This window comes from Amphiura filiformis, chromosome 16, assembly GCF_039555335.1.
Source record: "Amphiura filiformis chromosome 16, Afil_fr2py, whole genome shotgun sequence".
Lineage (NCBI taxonomy): Eukaryota > Metazoa > Echinodermata > Ophiuroidea > Amphilepidida > Amphiuridae > Amphiura > Amphiura filiformis.
Genome location: NC_092643.1, coordinates 27800534 through 27807292, shown reverse-complemented (window position 1 = coordinate 27807292; position 6759 = coordinate 27800534).

Genomic DNA, 6759 nt, shown 5'->3' with positions numbered 1-6759 from the left:
CCGTCCCAGGGACAATTCCTTTCCAGTTGAAAAAATGTTCTCTCTAAAATAGTTTGAAATCTCATTTCAAACATATGCAACACATGTCATTTGGATTTGGCAGTACATTAGGAGTAACACTTGACTAGATAATGAAATCAGTCTACAGAGAGTTAGAGTGAAAACAAAAAACATTTCAATCTATTTAGATTGATTCCTATCATCATGATCATCAATCGTTAAAAGATTGACATATTTCAATCGGCCAATCATGGTCGGCCCCCCCTGCCAATATGATGACCCACGCAACGCCACTGACGAGCATTGTCATAACTTGACTGATGCTGAACATTTTAGTGGAAGATGGCTGTTGTAAGGAATGGGAAAATTAACAGAATTTAAAACAGACTCTCTTAAATTGGCCGATTGAAATATTTCAATCTTTTAACGACTAATGATAGGAATCAATATAAATAGATAGAAAAATAGATTGAAATGTTTTTTGGTTTGACTTTAACTATTTTTGTAGACTGATTTCACTTTCCACTCATGTGTTACTCCTAATGTACTGCCAAACATTGGCGTCAATCCCGGGGGACATGGGGGACGTGTACCTCCACCACAACCTTTCGGCAAAATGACCCATTTTTGTGTACTTTTCAGCCACTTTTTGACAATTTAGGCCGACCCCCTCCTCACAAAAACAGACACCCCCCCCACACACACACACACACGTCCCCACACATTTCAAGCCGGATTGGCGCAAATGCTGCCACATGACATGTGTTGCATGTTCGGAATGAGATTTCAAACCTTTTTTAGAGTGCATATTTTAAAACAAAATTTCAACTGATAAAGATTTGTCCCTAATTCGGGACTGGAAAAGATTGAAAAACAATGAAAATGAAAATTCAATCGAAAATGATTTGCATCTAACTTTAATCGCTAAAAGATTGAGAATCACTTCTTTTGATTAAAAAAAAAAGTTTGAAAATTTAAATGACCCAACTGAACATACAGTCGAAACCGATTTGACCCTAATGCAATCTTTTTGATTGAGTATTTAATCGGGCAACTCAAGAGAGAGTATAATCGTACTAATCCTTTCATGAAACAAATTCCACCTTGTAAAATATTGTGTCATATTATCCCAATTTCTGCTCCAAAAACCCACAACAAGCTCATTAATTCATTGTGTCAAATCGGAAATAATGAATTAAAACGGTACACCATGCAACGTTTTATTCCAAGTCAGGGGAGTAAAGGCCCCGGCAGACTCCAAGTATTCCACGTAGAATATTTGATGTAACATATCTACGTTATTTTAATCTATTGCCAAAAATAGTATCGATTTTACATCATTAAACATTAGTTAGAACTTATACATTACTAGAAATAGAATACGAATAGATTAAATAACGTAGATATGTTGAGTGGCAAATAGTAATGCATTGAATGTAATTATGGTAAAGAGTCCTTTGTGTTTGAATGTGACCAACAACCCACTCGGCAGAACAAAAGATAGAAACATTGCTGCAGTCGCTTTCAGATGGCCTCATTTTGATCGCCTGTTGATATACATGTCCTGAGTTAAAGCGTCAGGAGTCGAATCTAATTTGCAAACTGCATTTTGCCTAGTAGTCTCTAGTGTCTCGGTGCTTTTGACTCCTCTAGGCTAGGCCATTGGGTCTTTTGATAGAAATTGGTAATTTTTATTTTGCTTTTTGATATTTTTTAGCCGAATATGTAAAATTCAATTAATTAAATAATAAGAGAGAATTATATCACTGTTTATTCGTGCACTTGATGCTCCATCACTGCAAACCACAACATGTTATTGTATAATGCTTCTCAAATATGACACCTGGCAGGTATTGCAGATGGGGGCTTTCTTGCAATAAGTAACTCCTCGAATATGTTCCATTTCCTTCAGGTTATGTGGGGTACACCAGAATTGATGGAGACCAATGCATCGGTACAGTTGACACAACCATTGGAATAAAAACAGTCAGATCTAAAATTGATTGCTCCCAGCATTGCTTAAATGACGTCAGATGTCGTAGTTTCGATTTTGTTCAAGGGAATGGCAGTGCAGGTGGTGTGTGTCGTCTTCAGACGAGTAAAACAACTGCCGAGTTACTCGATTAAGAAAGCTGTGATTTTTACATAGAATCGCTTCTCATATAACAATAGATTCACAATATATTTCTCCAGGACATATTGACTTAGTTTGGATTATAGTGTATAATGCCGTTGCAGTTTAAGTTTCACGTTTTTGCAAGTGGAGGAATACCTACTCTGGAGTGGCCGCGTAATGATTTGGAAGGAGGGGGCAATAAGTGGTGGTTAATTTGTAGGAAATATACATAATGGCCACTTGACCACCCACAACGTATCATGGGTATTTGATGTACCCCCTCAGAAGAGACAAACTTTTGCAAAATGAAGGCCCATTTGAAGCCATTTGGTGGGCCATTTTTGGTACTATTATTGTGTACAATTAAGTTTGATAAGGCCAAAAATTGGTGTAACGAAGGCTGAATTTAATCCATTCGTGGACATGTTTGTATTATTGTATAAATTATTGCTTTAAATAGATAGTGTTGGGTGTCCAAATGAGAAGCGATAGAGGTGAGAAACCTTTGTAAACTGAATGTTCAATTGAAGCCATTTGTTGGGCTATTTTGGTACTGTTATTGTGTACAATTTTAGCTTGAAAAATCCGAAAATTCCCAAATAATTATTGATGCCATTCGTGGACACTATTTAAGAAATAAAGGGTAATGCCTTATCCTTTACACCCAAATAATGTGTCCGAGGCAGTAAAACGTAAATAATGGGTGAGGCGCAGCCGAACCCATTATTTAAACGTTTTTACTGCCGAGGACACATTATTTGCGTGTAAAGGATAATGCTGCACCCTTTATTTCTATTCTATTACCATAAAATAGTGCGATTTATAGAGAAAATATCATTTTTTGGCACAAATATTTTAAGTTGTTTACTTCAAGGTGGAGCGCGTACGCGTAAGTGACAGCGCGTATCGCGGAAATATTACACGCGTAACCAAGCGTGATGCTGTGCGTAGAATGTGTTACGGCGCTCGACCCATTATTGCAGAATAATGGGCTCTCACGTGACGCGTTTCAACAAATCACAGTGCGCGATTTTGAATTGGTCGTGGAGGTAATAGAATATAAATTATTGCTTTCAATATACAGTGTTGGGTGTCCAAGAAGCGAAAAATTGGTTTGTTTATCCATAAACAGGGGGTTCGAAAATCTGGCAAAATAAAGGTCCAATCGAAGCCATTTGGTGCATCAATTTGACATTTTCTTTCAGGGTCTTTCAGGGGGTACTACACCCTGGCCAATTTTGTGCTTATTTTTGCAAATAAAAAAAAAATTATAGCACATTGGTGACAGGTAAGACATGTATATTATAGGGCAAGGACTACAACTACTGCACTGACAATTCAGCAACTCAAAGCACGTAGTTATTGATGTATTGATCAAATATGGGTTTCCCCTCATTTTTGACTGTAAGTCCAGAACTGTTGTCTCTGCTGAAATAAAATTTCCAATGCAGTAGTTGTAGTCCTTGCCCTTATAATATGCATATCTTACATGTCCCCAATGCGCTATAATTTTTGAGAAAAATGCAAAAATAGGCACAAAATTGCACAGGGGTGTAGTAATTATCTATGTTCATCCAGACGTGTGACACACATCACATTATGGGTTTAATTAAAGTGGGAGGGCCAGGCGAAAGTGTGGGGGTGGGCACTGGCCACTTGGACTTGTACCTGTCAAAAATAATCCTCGATATAACGGGAATTTGAAAAACTGAGGTCATCTGAGGTCGAAAGTCAGTTATCATGGTTATGGGTAAAATGTTAAATTTGCTCGTTTGGGCTTAAACGTGACCACAATTTGTCAAGAAAAACACATAATTGAGATCAATAAATTGTTCATAATGGCTGCGGTCAAATTTCATGCAGAGGTCATGAAAATCAGAAGCCACCGTCTAACAGTCGTGGTTAGTGAGCCACAGCAGATCTAGTTTGTATTTGTCTTGCACACACGCCACTATAATATTTATGAAATGAAAGTCGCCAACATTTGTGTGCTAAATTCAAGCTCTCAGATTTTCTTGATAATTAATAAACAACAATCAGTAACGGTGATTCTTTATCGGTTAACTGACAAATTGATGTGTACGAGTTGATAAAGATAAACTGGTCTTCAAGTCTTCACGTATGGTTCTCCAAACAAAGCTAGGCTTCTCCAAGGAGTAAGGCGATGATGCTCATATTATGCAGATGTGCATGAAGAGTATATAACAACAAACGGTGTGAATAAAAAGAACTGGAGCGCTGATTAAATGACTTGGTGAGTAGCAGTGCAAAGAGGTAAATAAGATTTTCTAGATTCATGAGCGCACTGGGCATATTTTGTGGCTGAATTTTCTCAAGCAATATATGTTTTACTAATACACTGATAGGAAATTTATTCGGAAATACATGATATACTTTAATAGTGGTCGTGCGTCTTGAACTCACCATCCAAAAGAGGTGGCGATGTTACATTTTCCCAAATTCGACTCAAATTAAATGATGATATCTCTGCCAAGCAAGAAGCTATTGTCATGCTTGTGGTCACATTTTATTGCTAAATGCACTTTCAACCCTGTAAAAAGAATTCCGTTAGCCTTTTTAAAACTGACACTGTGCTTCATGTAATTCAGAATGGGCAGGATGGCGGAGGTGGGGGATGTGGTACACACAAACTCTATGGGATTGATATTTTAGTGCATAGTCTGCCTCTGTAAAGACTGTAAATTGGATTTTGACTCTGTTAAGGGTTGATAATTGTGGATATAATCTAATTAGAAACTCGATTGGTGTAAAAATTCATAATATTTGTGATGTAACGCTAAGGGTGGCGAGTTCAGGACACAGATCAAACTTCGGTGCATCCCCATAGATGTAAACATTAAAATACCGAAAGGAAGAAAATGTTCGCAAAATCTTGAAAAGCGCCCTCACGCTTAATTTTGTCCCAAAATGGCAATTTTTTACAAAAACGGAATGTCCGATTTTCATGAAACTTTCAAAATTAGGTACCCTTAACTCATTGACATATATTTAGACACCAAAATCATAGCAATATGCCAGAAAAAGGAGTACTTTGACGGATTTTGTACGCACATCCTCTCCTCCACAAAGATAAGGTATGGTGACACAAGAGGGCGCTGCACACTTTTTTCTCAGACCTCCTGCCAAATATTAGGTCATTTCATGCTGAGATAGATTATATAGAACAAAAAAACTGTTTAGAAATTAAAACAAAGTATGAGCTATCTATAGCCACTCCTACTAAAAGGCCCTTAAATTGCTCATTCCTCACATGATTTTGACTGTTTGCAGCTCGAAACGACCCTTTTACTTGTTCGCCGTCAGCTCCCAAACACCCACCACTGAAATGCTAATAATTTAATTGCTTGTAGGTTTTATATCATGAAATTTGATTTGAATCACTCGAAATTCGCATCGTTAATTATTCAGGTTTATAAAGAACAACCATGATTGGCTAAAATAATGACATAATGATATTTACCTCCAATTATCGAAATGTACGTTACTTTTGCGCTCGGCGCCGATATATTATAATAACTTTATACTGAATTTCCACAAACCACACAGTTGACTGGTTGGTCTAGCGGTTGGATTCTCGCCTTGGGTGCGAGAGGTTGAGGGCCGATACCCGATCAGGAGAGTTAGAAATTATTTTCTTTATTTGTCCATTTTTAACCCAAAATTGTTTAGTTTTATATGAAGATGTACATATTACACTGGGAAATATATTTTATGTCCTATTTCTATCGTGGGAAACTATACAATTTTATTGCGTTCAACATACGGGCGAGCAGTGGAGGAGCTACTACATGTAATAATCGTAGCTAGTAGATAAATAATAGTAGCTCGATGGTTTTCATTTAAAATGTAAATCCCTTAAATTGACTTGTCGTTATTCCATTATTCTTATTACGGTCTCTCTCTCTATTTTTATTTAGCTAGGTCTACAGCTGGATGAAAGTACACAACTGGTTCACTAAATGTCAAGTTAGCGGTTAACTGGTAAAAATATTTATCAGAATGCAAAAGCGAATAAAAATCAAAGTGCCTACAATAATATTCTATAAAATTGAAATCTCTGTAAAAAAAATTATTCAGAAAAGAAAATGTTTGTAGTCCAGGATATACCAGGCTTAAATGTGCATCCTCCCAGGACTCTACCAAACCAACTTTTTTAGCTTCCTTTTATGGTCCTATACCATATCAAGGTAAAAGGTCAACACAGTGGTCAAATTTCAAAATTGCTCAAATTTTGTTAAAATACACACCAAATTATTTCTCATTTCAAGGATTCAGGAAAAGTATAGTTTGACCTACCTGCGACATACCGTTCTTGAGTTATAAGCAAAAAGGTCAAATTTTTGGGGTCATATGAAAAGGATTGACTACAAAAACGATTCTCTTAGCATAGCATACTAGGTCAGATAATGTTGGTCAGGTCAAGATAATGTTGGTCAGGTCAAGATAATCTTGGTCAGGTCAAGATAATCTTGGTCAGGTCAAGATAATCTTGGTCAGGTCAAGATAATCTTTGTTAGGTCAAGATAATCTTGGTCAGGTCAAGATAGTATTGGTCAGGTCAAGATGATCTTGGTCAGGTCAAGATAATCTTGGTCAGGTCAAGATAATCTTGGTCAGGTCAA